Source organism: Aquila chrysaetos, chromosome 13, assembly GCF_900496995.4.
Source record: "Aquila chrysaetos chrysaetos chromosome 13, bAquChr1.4, whole genome shotgun sequence".
NCBI lineage: Eukaryota > Metazoa > Chordata > Aves > Accipitriformes > Accipitridae > Aquila > Aquila chrysaetos.
Genome location: NC_044016.1, coordinates 3,879,889 through 3,902,782, shown reverse-complemented (window position 1 = coordinate 3,902,782; position 22,894 = coordinate 3,879,889). Strand labels below are relative to the sequence as shown.

The 22,894-nt window shown below is 48.7% G+C and overlaps 1 protein-coding gene across 8 annotated transcripts in view; it reads left to right on the top strand.

Annotated features, from left to right (window-relative positions):
• The first annotated feature begins 12,760 nt into the window (after positions 1-12,760).
• The window catches only part of FOXN2 (forkhead box N2), a 37,022-nt gene continuing 26,888 nt past the window's right edge, over positions 12,761-22,894 (top strand). For 4 of the 8 annotated variants that reach the window (XM_041128421.1, XM_041128420.1, XM_041128419.1 and 1 more), the window contains exons 1-2: positions 12,802-12,896; positions 15,100-15,247. The gene's annotated coding sequence lies outside the window, so the exon portion shown is untranslated. Of the gene's footprint in view, positions 12,897-14,955; positions 15,052-15,099; positions 15,248-22,894 lie in introns of all 8 variants that reach the window. The other 4 variants (XM_041128423.1, XR_005933843.1, XM_041128417.1 and 1 more) reach the window with 4 other exon arrangements.

The following is a 22,894-nucleotide window of genomic DNA, read 5'->3' as shown; positions in this document are numbered from 1 at the left end:
AAAGGGTACTGTTTGGATGTAAGATGTTTTTATGAGTTCAGAAGGAAGGTGGAAAAGTGCTCGGAGGAGAGACCCTCTGGTTACCAAAAGATGAAGTGCACCAGGCTCAGGAAGCCCCAGAGCTGAACGTAAGCAGAGGGTGGGAGAATATTAGGGAGCAGAAGGATCACGTACGCTTGCGCTGCTCCTGTCCTCCCCTCGCTGGGTACAGAATGATGGGCCAGAGGGATCCTTGGTTGAAGTGCACGTGGCCGCCTTGTCACCTCATCGGTGGCTTTCAGGAGCAAGACGTAGCCTCTGGATGGTGGTTCACAGGCTGAAGTTACCCCTTGCTGAAATCCTGCCTCTGCAGAGGACAAGTTATTGCATTTCCACGCTTAATGATTTAGTCTTCAAAACAGTAAGGTCTGGGGCAACACTGCTGCCCTTCTCATGTGGAACCTGGGCAACATGAAGCAGTTTGTTGGTGATTGATTTGGATGGATTGCCTTATTGGTGCCTCAACCTTTGGGTATAGGAACAGTGAATAATAGCAAAAATAATTTTTAACTTTATTTGACTGACTCTTTGCTTAAACATTAAGTAAATTCATCATCTTAGTTAATTAGAAGTGATCTTTCAAAGCTAACAGAGCAAAATGATTTTTTGTTGGTGGGTCTACTTGTAGATCTATGAATAAAGATCTACACAAAGGCCTAATCCTACTTCCATTGTAATTTTACTCATTTGCAATGTTTCTTTAGCTTAGAAGTTATACAAAATAAACTTGTTTTGTCTAACTTATCTTTCATGAGTTTGCAGAATGACCAAATGAACCCTTAAGTAAGGGATCACAGTTCCTATGCTTCATCCCGATCCATTGGAACTCCAAAATCCAAGCTGCAGTAGAGAGAGGAAAAACAACAGCATGGTTTCACACTGCCTCAGAGATGCCAGTGGAATAACCTTCATTTGATCCACTTGATGATCTCGTTCCATGTTTCCAGATCAAATCTGATTTGAGCAAGACATCAGTTCAGACAGAATTAAATACTTTTTTTTTCATCATGATAATTAATTAATTAAGACTTGTATTTCTCTCAGTCAGCTGAGTGTGTCTCAGGTTTTTCTCTCTGGTGCACCAAGGGGGTCAGAGCCAGAACTGATGTCAAGTATACCAATATAGCACGAAATGTTAACGATGATTTGCATTTTATTTTGTTTCTCATCAGGTTTCTGTCTCCCCAGTGCCTCTCTCAGGACGAGGGTGTGCTCTCCATGTGGGCTGGAGGCTTTCCTCCACCCCCAGGTTTTGGCCAAGGCAGCTGCGATGGCTGGAGGCCCCGGGCTCTCTGGAGGAAAGTGAACAATGCAATTTTTTAATGCAACATCTTTGATGTATGTATTAAACAGAAGTAGATGGGTCTTCAGCTATGGAAGAGGCTATCCCCATGCAGATGCCAGAATGTATGAGTCCTCTGGACAGCTAGAATCAGGTCCAGGCAGTGATCCCTGCCAGCTGTTGCACAGATGTGCCTGTTGGAAGCATTTATAGTTTGGGAAGGTAACAAGTACCATATAAGAAAGTCCTCCTCTCTTTGCACAGGGCACAGCCCTCCAGTGGGCTATAGTACCAAACACTGTTGATTTCTAACTAACTCTCCAAATAATATAAATCTAAAAGATTTATGGCGATAAAGTGTAATGATCTATGGAGGTGAATAGCTGGTGCATGCCTCAGAGCCTGATTTTGATGTAAGTTACGCTGCTGTAAATCTGGAGTGACTTTGAAAATGCTGAGGGATACGACAGAGAAAGGACGTGGAAAGCAACGCACCGAACAGGCAGAGCATGCAGGTTTGCCATCAGGATTGCTAGTAAGAGTGCAGGTGCTCTGCAGAGTGGGGTCACCATGGTGGTTGCTTCTCTGCAGATGAGTTACGATGGGTTTTATAGCAATTGTTCCTGTGCCGGGGACAAAAGACCTCTAAAAGGTTCTCCAGTAACCATCCTGGGAGCCCAGGCTCAGGCTGACTGGGAGAAAAGGTGCTGGAGCCTGAACAACCCTCTGGTCCCTTCTGCCTCCTTGGAAGGGGCAGAGAAAGCCCCCCAACGTTGCGCTGGCAGAGGCAGTCCCTATCGCACACGGGGAATAGGTGTGCAGAAGGCGCTTTTGACTTTGTGCGCCCAACCGGAGATGTTCTCACAGACTCCAGAAAAGAAAGAAATTACTCTGGGGCAGATTCTGTCATCCTAAACCAAGCAAGATGCCCAGCAAAATCCTGGAAAGTTTACTCAAGTGAGGATTACTGTGACTGAGCCCAGCCATTTCTCAGTACTCTTCATCTTGCTGTACCTCCAGATACTCTAACCTGAACATAGCCCCCTCTTTTGCTGAACTCCATGCACACCTATAACAAAGTAGATTTATATCCAATATTTAGATATAATCTTACACTTAAGTTATAGATATACAAAAATATACATATATATTCACATATAAAGTATGTGTGTACACACTGTATATAAATATATATATATACACAGACATACAATAATCTAAACTTCAAAAGACAAAAAAAATTTAGGGGTGGAATACAATCAGTAACTCATAGTGTTTCTGAAAGACTTATATGAGGATACCCCTGAATATGTAGGACGGTCCAGCTCAGGAACCTCAACTTTGATATTTTGAGTGGCATATAGAGAAAATCTCTTGCAATGATTAAAGAGTTGTAAACTGCTGCCGAGTGGTAACCAATACTACATGCAAATGTGGAAATGGCTTGTTAAGTGTAATGTTCAGTGATAAGTGTTTTGATTACAGTCATTTTAGGGTAGTCTGATATATGGCAGCAGCGAGATCGAAGGAATGTTAATGCCACCTTGGATCATCTCAAACCTTGGGTCTGGTGGGAGATAGAGAAAACCTTTCTCTCCTGGATAGCTTTGAGTTTTAGACAACTCTGAATTATTTGGGTTTTTACAGGTGAAAGAAAGGTCAGGGCATCAAGGTTATTAAAGCCTGTGAAAGCTGGAGGGCAGAACCACCCCGCCGGCAGACACAGGCACGAAGGACCCACCACCAGCTCTCCAAAACTCGGTGGGCAGCCTCATTGGCTGAACTCTAGTCTTACACTAGAAAAAGCAGATGAAATCCTGGTTGTAAAAAATGACTTTTTCCCCAAGGATGTAGATGCAACGTTTGTTGTGAAACTATTTTTTCTGAAGACACTGGAGGTGAGACGGGAAGAAATGGCACGGTGTTGGGTCTTCCTCCTCGGCACCAACTCTGTGCAAACTGGCCTCTTAAAAGTGGCTTTGCCTACAGATTGTGCACTGGAGGAAAGTCTATGTCTTATCCCACCTTGTCCCCTCTCCCACACTGGATTTGGGCTTAGGGGCCCCTTGCCGGCATATCCCAGTTATCAGATGTATTTCCAGTAATGATCTCTGATTCAGTCCTCCCCCCTCCGCCCCTCCCCTGATTCATACAAGGACGAAACACTTCATTTTTTAAAAATACAAATGTAAAGTAAGTATCAGAATGTCAGAATGTGGGCAATATACATCACTAATTTCTGATGTTTTAATGAACTCTGTGGTCTCATCCCTGCACTGAGCAGCTCCAGTCAAAGCAGCCAGCTCAGAGCAATGTCAGGCTCATAACTGAATCTCATACAGTTTTTTCTGCTGATTCTCACCATTGCGTGTTCAACACAGACTGTGATCAGTGAACAGAACAAGTGGTTTAAGGACTATCTTTGACTACTCACCAACATTTTGTCTGCCCAGAGAGCTGTCAATAATAGCCTGGGGAAGGACAGGCAGGAGGACTATGTGAAATTGTCTGAAATTGTCCCCATGTGGCTGAACGGGGAAGAGGGCTGAAGAAGCAGCTGCAGGAGGAAAGACGGATGGAGGACAAGAGGCTGGAGCTGTAGAAGCAGCAAGGGCAGATGGAGGAGGGTGGACCATCAGGAGGGGGGATGAGGAGTGAGATGCACAACAGCAGCATGCATGGCACAGCTGGAGCCAAAGCCAAGCCTGGCTTTGACATTCAGGGTTCCAAAGAACCTCTCTTTCAAAGTGTCACTGCTGTGGCTCAAACTCTGAAGTCTCTCTTTTGTTATCAGCATTTCAAGTTGAAATAAACGTGCAAAGTGAAATTCGGTAACATTATTTTGCTCCTATTCTTCAGTTCCTGACTAAAACCAGCCTTAGATGGGGATCAGGACATTTTCTAGACGTATGTGCACAAAGACACGTGAGCCTGCACGGAATTGCTTTCTGTCCTTTCCATGTTCAGCCCATCCACTATTTTAGCTGGTTTCTAACAGTTTGTAAATTCCCATTCACATCTGGAAACATCCCTGGGGAGCTTCCATCTGACACTCACACTGGGGTGCCGTGGTGATCTGTGTCTAAGAGGTGCTGTGCTGCACGCTGCTCTGCTGCATAGGGACCCGCCAGCGCTGCTCGAGCTGCTTCACGTGCCAAGACTACCCAGCTGAAGAGTTGGAGATGCCGCTTGAGCATCGCAAGGACCATTCCCCGACAGGATATATTAGCCTGCGTAGAGGTCTACACCACCAGTCCCAAAGGACGTCATTATTAGCACGACTACCTCAGATACCCAGCAGCTCCGTGATCAACAGGTTTAGTGTTGGCAGGTCAGCTGTTGGTGCTTTGATAGTGAAGTGGATTAAAACCTTGATAATCCATGAGCGATGGGCATTGTGAATGTGCCTAAAAGGACTGGCTTTGAGAGAAAAGGCTTCCTGTACTCAACCAGGACCATTAGTGGCATACGGTTTGCTGGCCGCAATGAGTACATGAATATATCAACCAAACAAAATGCTGCATGATCATTATGCTGCCCTTAATCAACTGGAAGGCACCTTCCTGAATGCCACAGAGAAATGCACCAGCTGGTGTTGAATAGGCTTTCTTCTCTCCAAATAAGACCGTAATCGACAGGACATCTGAGTCCAGCTTATTTTCCAAGGCCTCATCCATCTCCTGCTCTGACTCATGAGATTATACCCAGTGTCAGTGCACTGAAGAGAACAAATTTTATTCCATAGCTGGGAGTTTCAACACAGTTGATCCTTCAGGCCAGCACAGCCTGCCCAGGCAATGAAAGGGTGAAAGAGTATGTTTTGTCTACAGAATAAAGAAGGCCATTTCAATCACCCTCCTCTCCCATGCCTTTTATAGTCTGAGTGATAGCAAGGTCACAGGTTGATACTTTTATCTACTTGGTATGCCTTCATTTCATTTCTACACATCAGCCACGCAGAAACAGCTAGCAGGAGCCATGCCAGCTCCCAGACACATGGTGATAAGGATTTCAGTGTTCATTAGCTGAAAAAGAAAGTTTAGCGAAAAGGTGGTTTTGGCTCTTGGAGGCAGTGCAGCAACAAGACACAAGGTCTTTGACCATTATCTTTCTAGTATTTCCATCCAGGGAGCCTGTTTGAAATCCTTGGCTGGAACAGGCTGTGAGTTTTCCAGCTTGGTGCTGGAATACCATCCACATGGGAGTGACTTTTCTCAGCTTGCTTGAAAAGTTAATTGAGAATTGTTTTGCAGGTACCAAACCAGCCATTGCTATTTGCCTCGTACAAGGACCGCATATCTTGAGTTTCTCTTGTATGAAGAGATTATCAAGCAACTTCATTCAGGAATGGATGTTCAGAGAGCATCTCCTAATGCTGTCTTCCCAGCAACAGCCTTGGAAAGCTTGTGCATTCTTCTTGCTGTTGGGCTGAACATTAGGATGGCATCACCTCAGGCTCACTGGCTTCTGTAAGGCGAGTCCAAAAACATCCGACAGCAGAGCCACAGCTCTTCTGCGCTGTTCCTAATTCAGCCAAAAACATGATGGCAGGATGAAAGCAAATCTCTTCAGGGATTATTTCAGAGTTGCTGAACCCCAGCCCACCACGGTGCATCAATGAGATGCTGTTCACCTCTCAGTCCCTCCCTGTATCAACCCACCTATCTGTTAGAGGAGATTGTAATAACCAGCTGCCTCAGATGGTATTTTGAAGCTAAGTACTTGCAAATGCTTGAAGATATTTGGATTAAAGTAGGCTAAATAAAAGCTGATATGAGAAGTAAAGCTTATAATGTGCAGTAAGACCAGGGGCTAGATTTCAGGTTTTTCGCTGGACTTTAAATCTTACCTTTTCTTTTGAATAATAACGTAAAACCATAAAACCTTTGTCACTGGGAGGCACCATAATGAGCATTTTGCATGGAAATCAAAATAGTTACTTTTAAAAATCCTCAAGCTCTCTTTAAACTAAAAAGTCCTTAGTCAGATATTTAACCCCAGGTTGGAACTTGAACTACTGCCATTTGCCTTAAAATTTTAAGCATCGGTATAAAAATAAACCACAAATAAATTCATTTCGAGTACTGCAGAATACACGGACACAACAAGTTGAAAGCCAATTGTTAAACAAGCAAGTACTCTCCTAATCATAACAAAAAGAGAGCGCCATAACACAAGGTGAAAATAACCAGAAAGCAAACAGAACACACCATTGATTGAGTCCTTCATTATCTAGGATAGCTTTTAATGGAGGATCCTGCGTGTGTGTCATTGCTCTTATCTCTCCAAAGGCAGTATGCACACACTGTAAAAATCAGTCTCTTCATTTTCTGCTTGAAAAGATCATTGTAAAAAAAAAGTGTCAGGGAGTGGAGGTCATGCTGATTTATTGGCAATTAAACCTGCAGGATTTCTGCACTCCTTTCAAAACAAAGTATCTCCGGGTAATTCAGCCTGGCGGATTACATAGTGGGCTATCTACTAAAAGGCATGAATCTTTTTGTTTGTGCACAACAGAAACAATTGACTTGGTCTTATTTAGGAAATTGCTACTATTTTCTGTAAGGTATTTGTATCACCCATGAAGAGAGGGAGGTAAGTTATCTCTTAAAAATGCAAGATTCTTTTCAATAGTAAAAATGCTGGTTTTATTCCTCGTCCATTGTTGAGGATAGCAAGTCTACAGATAAACTTCCTCCTGCTTAAGAGTGAATAGATGATGGTGCTAAATTTATAATCCAAATGCATTGCTAAGGAAGATCACATTTGCTTTACTCCGTGGTTGATTCATCCATTCTTGAGTAGGTACTTCTGCATGAGCTTTCAAACCAGGCTGCGTCGGCCTGGTGTCTTTGTGATGATATTCCAGCTGTATCATTTAGAAGTCTGAAAAAAAGTCACCCTCAAGTGACATAGCTAAACTGGCAAAATGTTCGCTATTCTGTTTTGGCAGAACCATCTCACGCAGGTTTGGGGCTTACATCATTTCCTGAGCTAGCATAAGCTATACCAAACAACCAGATGCAAGTATGATCAATATTCCCACCCAAAGTGTTTCCCAGCATAGCAATAATCTCAAGCTCTTTCTAACACAGATACCTTCTTACCTTTGCAAACAGTTTTGGATGTCCGATATCATGGAGTCTTAATGTTTCGATGGTGATTCAATGTGTATTTCTGGTTTTGGACAGGCAACATGCAGCGTGGGAGGAATACTGCAACCAGCACTGAACATCTTCCAGGTCAGTGCAGTGACTTTGGTTGGGAAAGGACCTAATTATTAATTTTGCTGGATAATATTGCTCCTAAGACTTCCTTTATAGTTACCTGCTTGTCTGAGCTCTGGATCTGTACTGCAGAGATAGTCGGTGGGGAAGAGAGGATCTCAGACGATGTTCACAGACCCTCAATCTTAGGAGGAGCTGTTAAGGGGGAAAGAAAAAAGCAGAGAGCATATTCAGCATATGAGGGACTTTGGACCTGTCTGTATATAGCTACAACCAGATCTGAACAAGAACTTCAGCACCGGGTCCCATTCAGGACGTAGCAAGAGATGACAGAGCAAATGTGGCAGGCAGCAGGATGGTGGGAGAAGAAATGCTACGAGTCATGCACTGCACCGTATCCCTCATGGCTTTGCCTAGGGCGAGGGAAGAGATCAAATGCTAGACGAGGCCGGTGGTAGGAGAGAGCAAAGCAGGAGGCATTCCCAGACAGAAACCGCAAGCAGAAAGTTATGGTGAGGGAGCTGAGTAGGCAGACACACCAACCTGGAGAAATAGGAAGTCCCTTTGAAGTTATTACTTCAAACAAGCTGCCAATGCAAATCGGAGATGCTGCTTGCAACAAGAAGTCCTAGAAGAAGCAGGTGTCCAACCGGTGCCGGACCGGCATTTCTCTCACGACGTTCCTGGGCAGAAACAAAGGTTAGCCAGAGCCTGCCAACAGCACCCTGCTTTGCTCCTCCGGGGGAGACGACGCCGTTCCTGGGTGGATTAACCTGACAAACTCTTCTTATGCCAGCTTTCCGCAGGGTGGTACACCGCTGGTAGGTCACTGGAATCAAAGTGCCTGCGGTTTCACGATGCAAAGTGCTGAAGCACTGTGAAGCCCGGCCGACCGCTCACACACGTGGCAGAAATCCCAGCACAGTAACTGGGGCTCGCTGGCTCTCGTGTCACACGTCCATGCCACTGGACCCCCAGCGCTTGCCCTTCTGCTTTTTTAGCAGTTCTTTTCTTGGCCTTCCCAGCTCTCCATGCTCTTAGGTCACACCTAAGAGCACTGATCACGCGTTGTATTTTGGATGACGGGGTGGGTGAGTGGCTTGGGTGAGGAGGTGCTTTCATGGCGCTGGGTGGCATGGGTCGGGTCCGGCTGATGTGGCCCTCGGAGAGTCCCTGCCGTGTCCTCTCCTCTCAGGAGAGGCAGACTGCAGCTGCTGGGAGGCAAGTTTCGTCTTCCCAGTGCGTTTGTCCTCCACGTACCAGGTCTGGATGACCATCCTCTCTGCCTGGGGAAAGCCTTATCCCACGATGCATGTATAAATGCCACCTACCATCAACACCTCGGATCAAAATAAGAGAGAAAGTCTGAGGATTTTGACCCTGACGTAGGGGAGGTAGAAGGGCCTATTTTCTGCCCAGAGCAGGAAAAAAACCCCAAACCACTGCTTTTTTTTTTTTTTTTTTTTTTTTTTTGCTTGCACTTCACCACCTGTGGTGAGCACAAGACAAGCAGAGCTGTGACTGTGCCCTGAAGGGGAGAGGACAGCCAGCCTCTGGCAGAAACGGTGCAGGAGCTGGGAAGGAGAGCTGCAGTGATGAGAGCGGCCTTGGCAAAGCAGGCACGGCGTGTCCTTCAGTGGGCAGTACCTTCAAGGAGAGCCCTGGAGCTGGGCCAGGAGGCACCAGCAACCTCTGCTGAGTCCGTCTTGGCTCTGAGCAGGAGGTGATAAGGGTAGGGTGGAGGGCATCTCCTGCCACCTCCTCAGCACCTGCCTCCGCCTCTGCAGCCTGCCTTCCCCACGCTTCCCACCTCGGGGGGCTGCAGCAGATGCTGCACGGACACCCCGGGGAGCCCTGCGGAGACCCACGGCATAGCACCGTGACTACCATCTCCCACCTATTTTAAAGGTCTGTGTTGGGAAACAGCACCACGTCCCTGTCGTATTTATTGGACGAGTTCTGCTTTGCTTCGTTGCCGCGTTGCTGTAGGTTTCCCTTCAGTAGCTCCGGTGCTTGTCCTGCGTGCAGCAGAAAGCCAAGATGGAGCAAGAGGGAGACCAAAGCGGCGTGTGGGCTTGGACTGCCAGCAGCCTCAGGCCTCCGTCGTGGGACAGGGTAAATTGCAGGTAACAACGGTTTAATACATTCAGTCTGAAATTTGGGGAGCAAGCAGCTTTCAGGGATTTTGCAGAAAGCAACCTGGCAGGGCATCCTCCACGCCGTGGCTCTCCAGCTTCTCAGGGGCGAGCAAACGCGTGGCAGGATGACACGGGTGGCATTGGCTCCGTCCGATGCCGTTGCTCCCAGCCCTCCACCACCCGCTCCCTCTTGCTCTCGCAGTTCCTGTGCAGGATTTAGCAGGCAAACTGGATCATGGTAAGGAAGCAGGGACCAAACTCGGCGCAGACACCGGAGGACTGAGACAAACACAGGTTCCTCCATCATCCGGCAGCTGCCTGGGCACTAAGTGAAGGCATCCTCGTGCTGGCTGAGGTCACTAGTCAGGAGTCAGCCCAGGCAGGGACAGGCAGAGCAAGCAAACATCAGAAGAGGTGTCATGATGACCCAAAAAGGCCGATGGTGCAGAACCATCCCTGCCTGTTCATGAAGGGCACGTACCCTTCTCTCCAGCTGTATGTTTGGTGGGGACCAGGAGAGCCTGGAGCCCTGGCGTGCCCCGGCTCCTGCGTGAGCTCCAGGCGCAGATCCGGGCCGCTGCTGCAGGCAGGGTGGAAATGCCCCAGGATGCAAACGGTGCTCCGGCAGGAACGCGCTGGTTTTTGTAGGGCTGCTCCTGGGGGCTGTGGCTGGTGGGAAAGCGAACACCCTTGAGAAGCGACCCTCCCACCGTCGCTGTAACGCTAGGGATGCTGAATCACGTATCTGTGGCATGTGCCTGTCCCGAACCTCGTACCTGACCTGGCAATGCCCACTCAAAATGCTCTGTGCTCCGACTGAGCTGGGTCAGCTCCGGGTCCTCCAACACTGCACGGACGAGCTGCTGCAGAATCGCAACTGTACATGCAGCTCTAGAAGACGTAATTCTGCCTACGGCATGTGATTGAGATGAGTATGATACGAGGCAGAAAGCTGCAGCCTTTCTAGGGATTGTGCTGGGCTTTCTTTGGCCTCCCCAGACCCCCTTCCCCAAATCCACTGCTGCAGCGACCGGGCATTTCACAGGCAGCAGAAGAGCAAAGGCAAATCTGGTTGGTGTTGGAGGTAAGGGCCTGATGCAGACAGTGCTCCAGAAAGCTTCAACTCTTGGTTACTGCCTTTATTGATACAGAGTTGCTGGATTTTTAACAACATAGTATGGTTTAAAGCCAAAAAACCCTACTGTGGGCATTTTGAGTAGTAGAGAGGCCGGAGGAAGATAAAGGTGACAACATTTTTCAGGAGGTGTAGAAACTTTTTATTTCTTTTGCTATGCCCTAGTTTAAATAAAATGCCCGTTCAAAGGCCAAGTTTTATTTTTTGTTTCCGTGAGGGGGTGGCGACTTCGGGGCACTTTCAGCTTTTATCTTTTTAGGTTTTGTTTGTTTGGTTTGTTGGTTTTTTTTCTTCCACTAAAAGATAAAGGCTAAGAGGGAGTAAATTCCTGCTGAACTCAGCTTGTGTTTTTAAAGGGTAAATGGGAAAATCTGTGAGCAGCTCTGCTTTAAAGGCCAGGGTGTAAACACAATCAAGGGCTGAGAACAGGTACCACCCTCAGCGGCCCACACCGAACCTTTCACGTAATAAATTGAAGCCGAAGGGCTCCCGGATTCAAACTTGCTCTCTTTCAGGTTGCCGCCCAGCCGGGCAAAAAGCAAAGCAACACACCCTGATTCCGACAGGCAAACAACGCTCTGCTCGGGCCCCCGCTTCCCCCTCCCTCTGAAGCAGCTGAGGTGCGGTAGCTAGCGAGGCAAGCTGCAGCGCACGCTTTCTGGCCGGCCGAGGGATGGGAATTTAGGCAAAAAAGCCTGTTACGGGCCAAGTGTTGCTAGTACCAGCAGCGCTAAGTCTGGTTTTAATGGTTTAGGAATGGAGGGTGCTTTCAGCATTAGATGGCTTTAGTAATACATAATTAATATAAGTGCACTTCTGTTGTCCGCCAAAGGGTAGGAAGGGCCTGGGGTAACTTCTGAAGCTGTAAAAAGAAAAGGTTGAATGAATCGTAATGTATTCAATCAGTTGAAATGAGGTAGGAGCGAAATGAAAGTTGCAGAGAACAATTTATTTTGGTCAAAACTGTGCGGTTGGACTCCGTGTCTGAAGCCGGTCGTGCTTTACGGCGCAGCGGAAGGAGCCTGTACGTGCTGGGCTGAGCCTCCCTGCCGCTGGATTTGATCCTCTGCCCTTGGGAGAATATTCCGCCTGCTATAACCCTGGGCCTGATTCATCCTCGCTCTTAAAAAAACCCAAGAGGTTGTTCTCTGAAATTATTTCAAATTAAAAAAAAACAAAACAAAGCAACAACTGGTTCCTGCTAACATGGGGTGGGGGAATTTCCTTGAAACCTGTTCCCGTCCTCCCTTATAAATAAAATTACTGCAATGCATCATGAGGCGGGCGAAAGCCGAGCGTCCTTCAGAAGGCAAGGAAACCTTGGAAGGGCGCACAAACTTTTTTGCAGCGGCAGATCGGCTGCAAACCAAAATTTCTCTCTGCGAGCGACTTCCCCGGGTCCTCTTTATTATGTTGTAAACCTGCAAGTGTACGCGGGACTGTAAAGCCCCGCTAAGCAAACAGCAAAGTTCTCGCCCTGAAAAGCTTAAAGCCGAAGGCACGAGTGGGAGCACAATGCGCGACAAGGCAGAGCAAACACGGCGGCGGCTTCATCTTTGTTAGGAGGACGAAAAAAAAGGAGGAGGAGGTTTAATGTCAGGGGAGAAATGAGGGAAAAATGTGTGGAAAAAAGCGCGGGGCGGGGGACTAGGCAAAAATACACCGGCGCGCGGGTGAGAGAGGAAAGGGAAGTGAAACTAAAAGGAGGATTTATGTTTGAAATTTTAATGGGGGGGGGGGGTATGGAAACTTTTCCCGAGGATGCTCGGGGATGCGGAGACTGGAAGGTGCTGGTAGCCCCGTCGGTCCCGGGAGGGGGGGGGGGGGTGGGCGGCGGTGCCTCCGGCACCGCCGCCCACCCCCCCCCCCCCCTCCCGGGACCGACGGGGCGGTACTGGGAGGCGGTACTGGTGCTGGGGGTGGTGATTGGGAAGAAGGGGGGGTTGTTCCCGGTTGCCATGGGGAGGCGGGGAGGGCGGTGCCGCCGCCGCTGCGCAGGGAGCAGCTGCTCCCTGACACATCCCCCCGCTGCCATATTGTGTCCGCGCTGCCGGCCGCACGGCTTCATGACCGCGGTGAGTAAAACCGCCCCCCCCCCCCCCCCCCCCCGCCCCACACCTTCCCTTCCCCACGCCTGTTTTTGTTGCTTTTTCTTCTTTGGGGGGTTTAGTTGTTGGGTTTTGCGGGGGTTGGGGGGGGTGGGTTTTTTTTGTTTTTCACGCTCTGGAAAGGGGTTTGGTGGGGGAATGGGAAAGCGCGGGGAGCGGGGCGGCGGGTTCCGCTGGTGTGTGTGGGTGTGTGGTGGGGGGCGGCTGGTACCCCCCCCCCCCCCCGGGGGGATGCTGCGCCCCACGCGTGGAGGCGGAGAAGCGACCCCCCCCCCCTCCCTTTTCCCCCGCGTGGGAACAACGCGCGGCGGCGGCGCTTCCTCTTCAACCGGTCTCGATGACGATGCGTGGGGATGGGGGTGGGCACGGTGCGTGGGGACACCCCCCCCCCCCCCCCCCACGGCCGTGGCCGTGCCGCCACCCCCAAGCCCCGCAGCTCCTCCTCCCGGCGCGGCTCCGCGAAGCTTCCGTCTGTCTGTCCGTCCGTCTGTCCGTGCGCGGGTTTTACGCGGGTGAGTTCCCACGGCAGCGCAGGCCCGCGCTTCTTACGCGCTTCCAACGGGGACGGGGGCCGCCCGGGGCAGGGACCCGGCAGCGCGGGCCCCGCCGTGCCCCCCCCCCCCCCTTAATTAAACCCTCAAGCGATTCATTTAACTAAATAAACACCCTTTTGGGGGTTATTGGGGTGCGGCCCGTTGGCCCAAAAACCGGCGGGAAGCCCCCACGGGTGTGCAAAGGGTCTGTGGTTTGCAGAGCTGGGGGGGGGGAAGCGGGAGATGGCGTCACGGGTGGTCCCGCGTTTTGGGGTAAGCCACTGGAAACTCGAGGCAAGGCTGGGATCCGCACGTGGCCCTTCGGAGTTTTCCGGCTTTTTGGGGGGTTTTTGGTGGAGTTGGGCGGTGAAGCGCGGCGGCGGCGGAGCAGCATCGTGTTGCCCTCCTGGCTTACTGCTGCTGGGGCACACGCATATTCCTGATCTCCCAGTTTATATGGGAGCGGAAACCGGCTTTTGTTCGGAAAGGTTTGGGTTTTGACAAGGCCCAAACAAAGAGTAAAGAGGACAAAGAGTTAAACCAGAAAATAAGGAGTGACCTTGAGCGGGGCCCAATGAACTCACCTCCCTGCCTTGGTGCCTGCCTAGGGATGGTCGTTCTATGCAAAATGTAAAGTTAAAAATGCTGAATTACGTTGGACTTGAATGCTCTGAAGGTAACTTGATTAGGTTTGCGGCCAACCTGTGAAATCAAGATAATTTTATATATAATATACTACATATATATGTACACACACACCGCTCCAGATCTCGTTATCGGTGGACTTGCATTTAGATGGACTTTGGTAACGGTTGGGTTGTAATATGTTGACACGTGAATCATTTAACTTCTGTTGTGTTTCTTGGTTTGGCGTCTTTTTTCCCTCCTAGAAGTCTGGTGCGACGCTACATCTATGCAAGAAAAATTAAGCTGGCATTATCTTATGTCAGAAAACTTGAACTAGTTTGCAGTTGTGGCTTCTCTTTTTTTTTCTTGGCAGGTGCCAACTCGCATTTCCCAAGCTCTACAGAAGGCAGTTGGACACATCAACTCTGAACTGAAAGCTATATAGTAGTAATTAACACGGCACAGAGCTTGAGCTAATGAACTTAGCTGAGTGCCAGGGTATATTATTTCTGAGCTCGGGCGCGTGCTGCCGCAGCGGTTCAGCTTCTGCTGGGGCCTCCCTTGTGTCCAGCTGCATGCCTTGAGTTTTGTAGAAAGAGGGAGGAGATGGTAATTCTCACTTTGTATGTTTGAGTTGCCTAAAATATGGACAGGACTTTTCTGTGCTCTTAGCTTTTTTTTTCTTTTTAAATGCGCCCGTAAACGGAGCGGTGCCGCTGTACCCGGTGTTAACGCGTGCAGAGCGTGGTGGAGATGCTGTTGGCCGTAGCTGTGGCACTGCCCGTCGTGCCCCTTCAGGCGTGCGGCCTTTGCGTGCTCTCGGGGGTCTTGCTGGAATAAAACCAGGGTGATGTCTTTGTTGGCAGTGTCTTGACCAGAGGATGAAGTTGTGGCCCCCTTTGGGTGCTGCTGCCAAAGCTGTGCTGGAGGAGCTCCGCAGGGATTGATTGCTCAGCCCAGAAGTAAGATTTTTTTTTTTTTTTTTTTTTTTTTTTTTTTAAATCCAAAAGGGACACCAACCAAGGAGCGTGCTGCCTCAACAGCTCCAACCGCCACAGGTTTTCTGCTTGAGGAGCCTTCCCGTGTCCTCTGGGGAGCTCGGGATGGAAGGCACCAGCATTGCCAGCAGCTCTCTCAGTGTCAGGATGTGCCAGTCCAGTAAGTAATGGAGCAGATACAGGGACATGTCATGGTGCCGTTGAACAAGAAAAAGGACTGCTTGGCGAGCAAGTGGAGTGCCTGGGAAAGAAGTCAGAGGCTTAGGGGCAGGTCAAGCTGATTTTTACCATCTTTATTAACCACAGGCTCTGTCCGCCCAGTGCAGCGGACTTGAAAACCTGACAAGTTGAGCAAAGGCAAACTCTTTTGGGGAGCGAGATAGTTTGGCACCTGAGGATCCTGTGTATGGATTTAGTTTAAACTGGTGAGAAAGCGGTGCAGTTCGTGTGTGGAAATGTTGGTTCCCATAAGAACAGCAAAAGTTTATGCTGGCTTCGCTGGGGTTGTAATCCCACCTTCCTCCCCCGTCATCGCTCCTTGGCTACTCATTGCTGGGGTTAAAAGGAGCCGGTATTTATGAGAGAAAATACCACAGGCACTCAGAAGACTTTTTCCAAAAGCAGGTTCACGTTACCTTATCGGAACGAGCCGGACAGCGGGATTATAGCCAACGAGGTGACAGAAAGTAGGGGTGTTGGGAGGAGTGACGGTGTGCCCACAGCCACCCCTGCTGTGCATCTCTTCTGCCGTTCCCTTCAATGGGGTAGTCGTACCGCACCGCCACGGTGCAGAACGACCTGTGTGAAATACAGCTTTTCTTTCCTGGCTGTAAATCAATGAAAAGCAGCCTTTAGTCCCCGTAAGTAAAGGCTGTCAGCGGTACAGATGCATGCTCACTACCTTTTAGCACAGGTGTAAATTCTGTCCGTTTTATTCCATTTGGCTCCTTGACTTTTCTTTTCATGGCTGTTGCTCTTCCTCCCCCTCCCGTTAATGAGGTGTATTGTGTATAAGCTCGTATATAGGATGTCAGCGCCTTGATGGTAACTTTTTTGAGGGAGGTAGATGGAGGCGGCGAGTGCCTCATCCTAGCGCGTGTGCCTCGCCGCTCGACAACTGAAATGGTGTTGGGCAACTTCCTGCGCCGAGACGCTGCTGTCAGCGGCACTCGGTGACTCACGTCAGCGCGCGGCTTCGTCTCTCGACAAGTGCGGGCTTGCAGGCTGCAAACCCCGTCCGCATCCCAGCGCAGCAGCCGAGAGGGTCGGTCTGGGTGCCTGTGGCGTGTCTCTTCCCAGATCCAGCAGCTTCCTTGTCTCCCGGAGGAGGCACCCACAAGTAAACCAAGAAAACCCTGAGATGCTGCTTCACTTTTTTTGCTGGCTGGCCCTTGATGTGTGATGCGTGTTTATTCGTTCCCTGTCATATCACACGTGCCTTCTGACTTGGTGCACGCTGTGTGATGATGAACTCTCCATCCCATCCTCTTCTTGCTGGGTAAAAGCACACAGCGATGCACCGGGATACTTGCAAAATACCATTTCAGTCAGCAAGCAAGAGACAGCTCGCCCATGCTTTGGTAATAAATCACATCGTACAGAAGTGCTGTCCGATGCCAGCCAGCATCTTATGACCCCTGGTACTCTGCCTCCTCCATGTAAAACATTACGGCTGCAGAAGCGCGAGGGTTGGGTCACACTCAAGTTTGGGGAGCGCTGCTGGGTGCTCCTCAGTGCCCAGAGGTCTGCGCGGTTGGCAACCGGGAAGACTAGCTGTTGTGTCTGGGGTGGAAATACCTGTGTTACGGACCGGTTGCTCATGTACCAGGACTATTTTAAGAGAAGCCTGGAATTTGTGCAGATAAGAAGATTTATACCGAAAGTCAATGATGTGGATTTTGACTTTTTTTTTTTATCCTAGCTTGTTCAAATTTTTTTCTGGTATGTTCAAACTAGACTTAGAGCTCCCTACTTTTTCCTCAAAGGTTAGGGTATGTTAGGGACTCCATTAAATTGGCTACTGCTGCTGTAGAAATTGCCCCCCACCCCTGCTCTTCTGCACCCTCTGTAATGATTAGATTATAAATTGGGAATGTTTTCACCCATTTCCCACTGGCAGAAAATCCTAATAAGATTTACTCGGGTCAGCGGTACCCGTGTACGTTGGCTGCCTTGTAGGATGGCAGTTGTGGTCTAAGGTGGCTGACACCGCTTCTCTGAACGTGCTAATGGGATGGGTTTGAAATGCAGGGCTGGGCTGAAATCAGGTCTACAGCCTCCAGCTGCGGCGATTACGGGGCCTTCCCCTACGGCCGGTGACAAACCTGGTCTCTGCATTACAGCCACAGACCCGCGTGCCTCGATGTGCCTTTGAACGGCATCATTGGGTACCTTCAACTTTATCGGCGTGACCGCGTTTTCCGTCTATTAAGTGCTGGATGGGTGGTCTGCGGGCGATGCTGCTCGACCCTTGTGTTATTTTACTTACGCATCTGGGTGTCCCACCATGCCATTGTGTTTTTATTGTGGTCTTCGTGATGTGTGGCTGGATGTATTCCCAAAGCCCATCTCCTGGAGCAGCTTATCTTGATACCAGGCTCAGGCTTCGTTTCTTCTCTCGGATTATTTTCAGTGCATTCCTACCTTGCAGTTTGTAGCTACTTTCAGTTTCCCGGTTCACGTGCAGTCCCCTGCTTGCTTCCTTTTTAACGCTCTCACTGGATTGCATTGCGCTTAGATTTGGGATGAGCGTGTGGTTGCCTAAAAGCCAATTACTGGATGTGGAGAGAGCTCAACGCCTGGAAAACTTGCACAAAGTAGAGCTGAGTGAGTGGGACCTGGGAAGCTTGCTGCCAAGCAGCAGCAGCAGCAGCGATCACTCATCTCTCATCCTCTGGTCTGTGAGGACCATCACCAGTTTGGTTTGGTTTAGGGATGTTGAGTCGTCAAAAGTATGAGCTAGTATGCTTTTGGGCTTTTGACCGTGCCGTATGAGAAGTGCCAGACGGCATCTTGTACTTTGACGGTCTAGTTTTGCTAGCACGGTTGCCTTTCTTCTGTGTTTAGAGAAAATTCTATCTTCTGTAGCCTTCCGTCTGAAGGTGTGCCTCAACATACAGACCCTGTATGATTAAACTGGGCCATTTTTCTATACGAGAAACCTGCTTGGTCCAGTTGTTCCAGTGTGGAGTCACCGTGTAGAAGAAAGGATAATTTTATGCCACAACCATTATGAGCAGAGGGATTATTCTGATATAAAGTAATTTTGAAACAGAAAGCCAAGTTCAACAGCTGCGGAGTAAAATTAAGAACGAGTTGGCCAGGGTGAGCACGGTGAAGAGCATCGCTTTGCCGTGCCCGTGGCTCTGGAGGAAAACTCGCGCTTCGGGAGCAGGAGCTGGGAAACGGCAACCAGTGACAGCTTCACGATCACAAAGTTGTACCGGTAACGTGGCGGTGGCTTTGTGTTACGGCTCCGATGATGCTTTTAAATGAAATCTTGCAGGAGGGTCACTTGGGGCGAAGCTTCAAATTGTTGGTTTTCAGCTGAAAATTGGGAGTTCTGGTACTTTAAGGCTGGAGAAGGCAGAAAAGCTGGATGGAAAATATAGCATTATGTTTTCTAGTGTTGGTAAATTGGTACTGACACCAGCTGAAATGTAGCTATATTCATTTCTATTTCCAGAGGATGGTAGAGAAACACGTGGAAGGGTTACCCTGGAAAGGGAATTAGCATCAGAATTATTTTGCAAGGCATTTGCTCAAATGGCTCACTTGTGAATGTATCAATGGCTTACATTTTTTTTGCATTTTAGTCCATTTAGCAAGCAATGTACTGAATTTAAGGAACATGACCCGAAGGCTTCTTTTGAAAAGCTACTATTGGCAGTAAAGCATTTTTCTTAAAAGCACTTCTTTTTTTTTTTCCCCCCCTTTCTGTGACACCAGGGGTTTTTCTTAATAGTTTAGATTTCACTGCTGGGGTTTTTTTTTTCTTTTTTTTTTTTCCCACTTCCCAATTTCTCTGTTAGACTGTTTCCATGTGCATGTTTTAAATCTGAGGCACAGGGAACTGGGTCCAACAGTGACTGCAGCCTTTGGAAAGGCTTCACAATTGCAAAGTCTCTGTAGGCAGCACTGGAATAAATGGCCCAGAGGCTCTGGGCCATGCACAGGGTCTGGACTGGGGTCTGGGCATGTCTGAGTTTACGTATCATTTTTGTTTCAGATACTTATTTCAATCACAAACCTGCTTGTGTGTGTGTATATGTGTACTTAATAAAAAAAGGAAAACTTTTTTCAGTACAAGTTAGATCTCATGAAATCTCTCTCTCTCACTCCCTGCCCTTCCCTGGGCTATGATAAGGGTTTAATCCCTTCCCTTTTTAAATTTTGCAGCATTTCTTAACTTTTCCTAATATTGGACCTTTTCATTGGGTTTTGTTACCCGCCCCGCCGCCTTTAATGGTATCACAGGGTGCAGGAGAATATTGACATTAAAGGGGCATTAAACTGAGAGAGGCTTGGAAGTATTTCAGCAAATACCTGGAAAACCTGTCTTCTCCTTTGAGCCCACCGATGCCAAGGTTAAAAAGAAACCCCTGAGCTTATGGCTTGTCCAGTCCTTCATTTTTTTTTTGTTTTCAGGCTGGCTTCGAGAAGCCTATAACTGCCTTTTTAATGGGTTTTTAAACAATTATTTTCAATTTCCCCCCCTTTACAAGCCAAGAGGAGTGGGAAGGGCCCCGCCTGCCATGGGTGCTGCCCTGGGGGAGCATCTTCGGGTGCCTTTTGTCACCCGGGGGGGTGCAGCTGCCCCCTCTTCTCCTCTGCAGACAACGGGTCCCGGCTTGCCGAAATCTATGGCCGAGAGGCGGTTTTGTCCTCGGGAGACCGTAATGCCTTTAGTTGTCTTGGATACGTGACATCATATAGTGTTGTAATCAAATATAGGCCTTTCGCAGGGCCCGGGGGGGGGGATTTCAGCTGACCTCCAGCCTGCTGTGTGAGGTGGGCAGGGGATGGAGCGGGGCAGCCCGAGACAAAGGAGATGAGTGGGGGCGGAAGGTTAAATTAATGGGGGGAAAAAATGGTCTGGTGTCATGCTTTTAATGCTCCCGGTCAAGCGGATGTGGTGCTTTTTATCGATGGGTTTTCACTAGTTGTGCCAAGATTATTTTTTTTTGTTGCTCTTCCCTCTAACATGCAAAAACTTAGAGCTGGTCCTGTGCTCTGTGTGTGCTGGCTTGGAAGTTTATCCCAAACTTGCGTAGGTGAGCAACGACAGTCATTTATTTGTGTAATTCTTGGGCTGTTTTAACAACACAATACATACATTGAGGTATTTAAGTTAGGACAAGCCCTAGTGTCGATACGCTTCCCATAAATGCAAGAGAACATGAAAAATCAGTAGAAGAGTTTGCTATTGGTATAGTTGTTTGCACGCAAAAGCACGTACCCATCCTTTAAAATACTCTAGCAGAGCCTGTTTTAGTCAGTACAAAAGTTGTGTATGGAGTATGCCAACGCCCTGGCTCTGTAACTAAGGCTGCGTGCCCTGAGCTTGTTGCAGGGCTGCTCTACATTAACGTAAGTGTGATATGGCTAAGAATCTCTTCTCCTGGATTAAAATTGTATTCTACGCCTCAGACAATGCACGGTAAGATTTTCTTTTTTTAATTTTATTTTTTAAATCTGAAGGGGAAATTACTGCACTGTTAGCAGGTTCCAGGTCTTCCCACTAGTAGCAGAGGTGACCTAGTTGCTCGGCTGGTCCTACAGAAATAAATAGGTACGTTTAGTTGTGGAGAAGGTTGTCCTAACCTGGGGCACTGATGTTGTCCAGGTGCCAAATGGCACCTTTCATCTAACACCACTGGAGAGTAAAGAACGGTCAAGCAGCAGCTCTGCTCACACGCTAACTTGGCACGGACAAGGCTGTGGCATGTTCTAACGAAAAGGCTGAATTCTTTCCTGCCAGGTCGGTGAGTCCAGGCATGGTGGCCATAGTACTAAAATGACATCTGTCCACTTTTATCTGCAACACTGCTGCTTTTGGAGAAGGTCACCTTTGGTGGGATGGAGCTGTCTGCTACGGCTTTGTCTCTTGGACCTGGACTCTGCTGGAGCTGAGACTTCTTTGAGCAGACCTGCTGCAAAAAAAGCGTGCTTCCCTGCTTGCCTGAGGATATGCCCAAGTGGACTTCCAGGATTGTTAAACAGTTGGCCTACGTTAAAGCAGCTTTATATTCATAAAATGCTCACGCATCAAAGCATTCGCTTCTGTGGCAGAACACAGCGGTGCTCAAGGTCTTCCATCAAAATGAAGTTGTAGTTGGGGATCTATATGGGGGTGTGCAAACCTGGTTTAACCGCAGGTGTGTTCTGCTAGGCTGAGGACCTTCCAGTCCCCATAACCTTTCCCAAACTTAGCTCTTCCGTGAGTTTGAAAGAAGATTGCAAAAAATATCATCTTGTCTTGTGACATTGAATCTCCTCCAATCTGTTAGGGCTTCTCTGAACCTGGCTGCTACCTGAACACACCTGCACCCTTTGGACCTGGGCTCGTGTGGGTCACGAGTGGCCTGGAAGAGCAGGACTTCACCGGGTTTCGGGTGCTGGACTGGCATTTATTAGCAGGGAGGTCCTCTCCTGGCTTTTATGTGTGTTCTTGAGAGGTGCCAAAAATCGCGAGACTGCTGGAAGGACGGTTGTCTCTCTCACTTCTTTTCTGATGCACCCTAATTTTTATTTGAGCAACCTTGGTTGACTTGGCAGCCTTTTAATCTTCTTACCCTAGAATCATAGTCCTTTGTCTATAATTACCATGCAAAATAATGTGCATCTCCACTGCGATACTTTGTATTTGAGGAGTGGATGTTTTGTTGGCTTTTCTTTTGAAGGTTCTTACCAAAGATAGATGCTCGAGTTCCTTGGGGTTTAGGTGGGTGATGCTCCGCTTTCAGTTGCAAGTGTTAATACTAATTAACAGCAGCGTGCTGTGTTACTGTGTACTTATTGGTAGGGCAAAGCGCATGGGACAGAACATAAACTGTTGCACCTTTTTCAGAGGTGTGCTTAAAGCGCGTTATTTCTGCATTTGCACGGCTGGAGGTTGCTTTCCGGCTCTGCTGGCGGGGCTGGGGCTGTCCCCGTGGGAATCGCAGCCAGTCTCCGGGCGTTCAACGCGCCAGCCGGAGAGGTCGGTGAAATGGTTGCCATCTGCCATCCTCCTTCGGTGAGAATTGGCTCCGGGGGAGCGGGAGGAGAGGGACGGGGAGCGCGTCTCAGCAGCTGAGCGGGTGCGCGTCGTTTGGAGATGGTTTTCTTGCAAGGCTTTTGCTGCCGCTGGAGTAGCTGAAGAGGCAGGGAAGGTGGCAGGGAGGGAATAAAGGAGCGGAAGATAAATTTCACTAAGTGGCCTTGCAATGCTCGTGTGTGCTCTTAACCTTGCCTTTCTGCTAGGTTTCCCTCCCCCCTCCCTCCCTGTTTCGCATCGGTGCTGCTAATTCAGCTTGGGTGGGAGCCCTGTGGAGAGCTAGTGGCTACCTCTAACCTTGTTTGCATCAACCTTTCTAGCCGGTAACAGTGAGAAACGTTATTAAGAAATCTGAGGGTCGAAGCGTATACGTTTTAACGTGATGTCTGCATTAGTGAGCTTCTACCATGCTCTCATCTTCTCACGGTCTGCTCTCCTTGCTCTTACTGTGGATTTCCCGCTGAGTCATCCCTGTCTGCAAGCCCCTGCTAGCTTATAGCAGAGACGGCGTTGGTGAATCGCACAACCCTTATGTAGAATATTAAACCC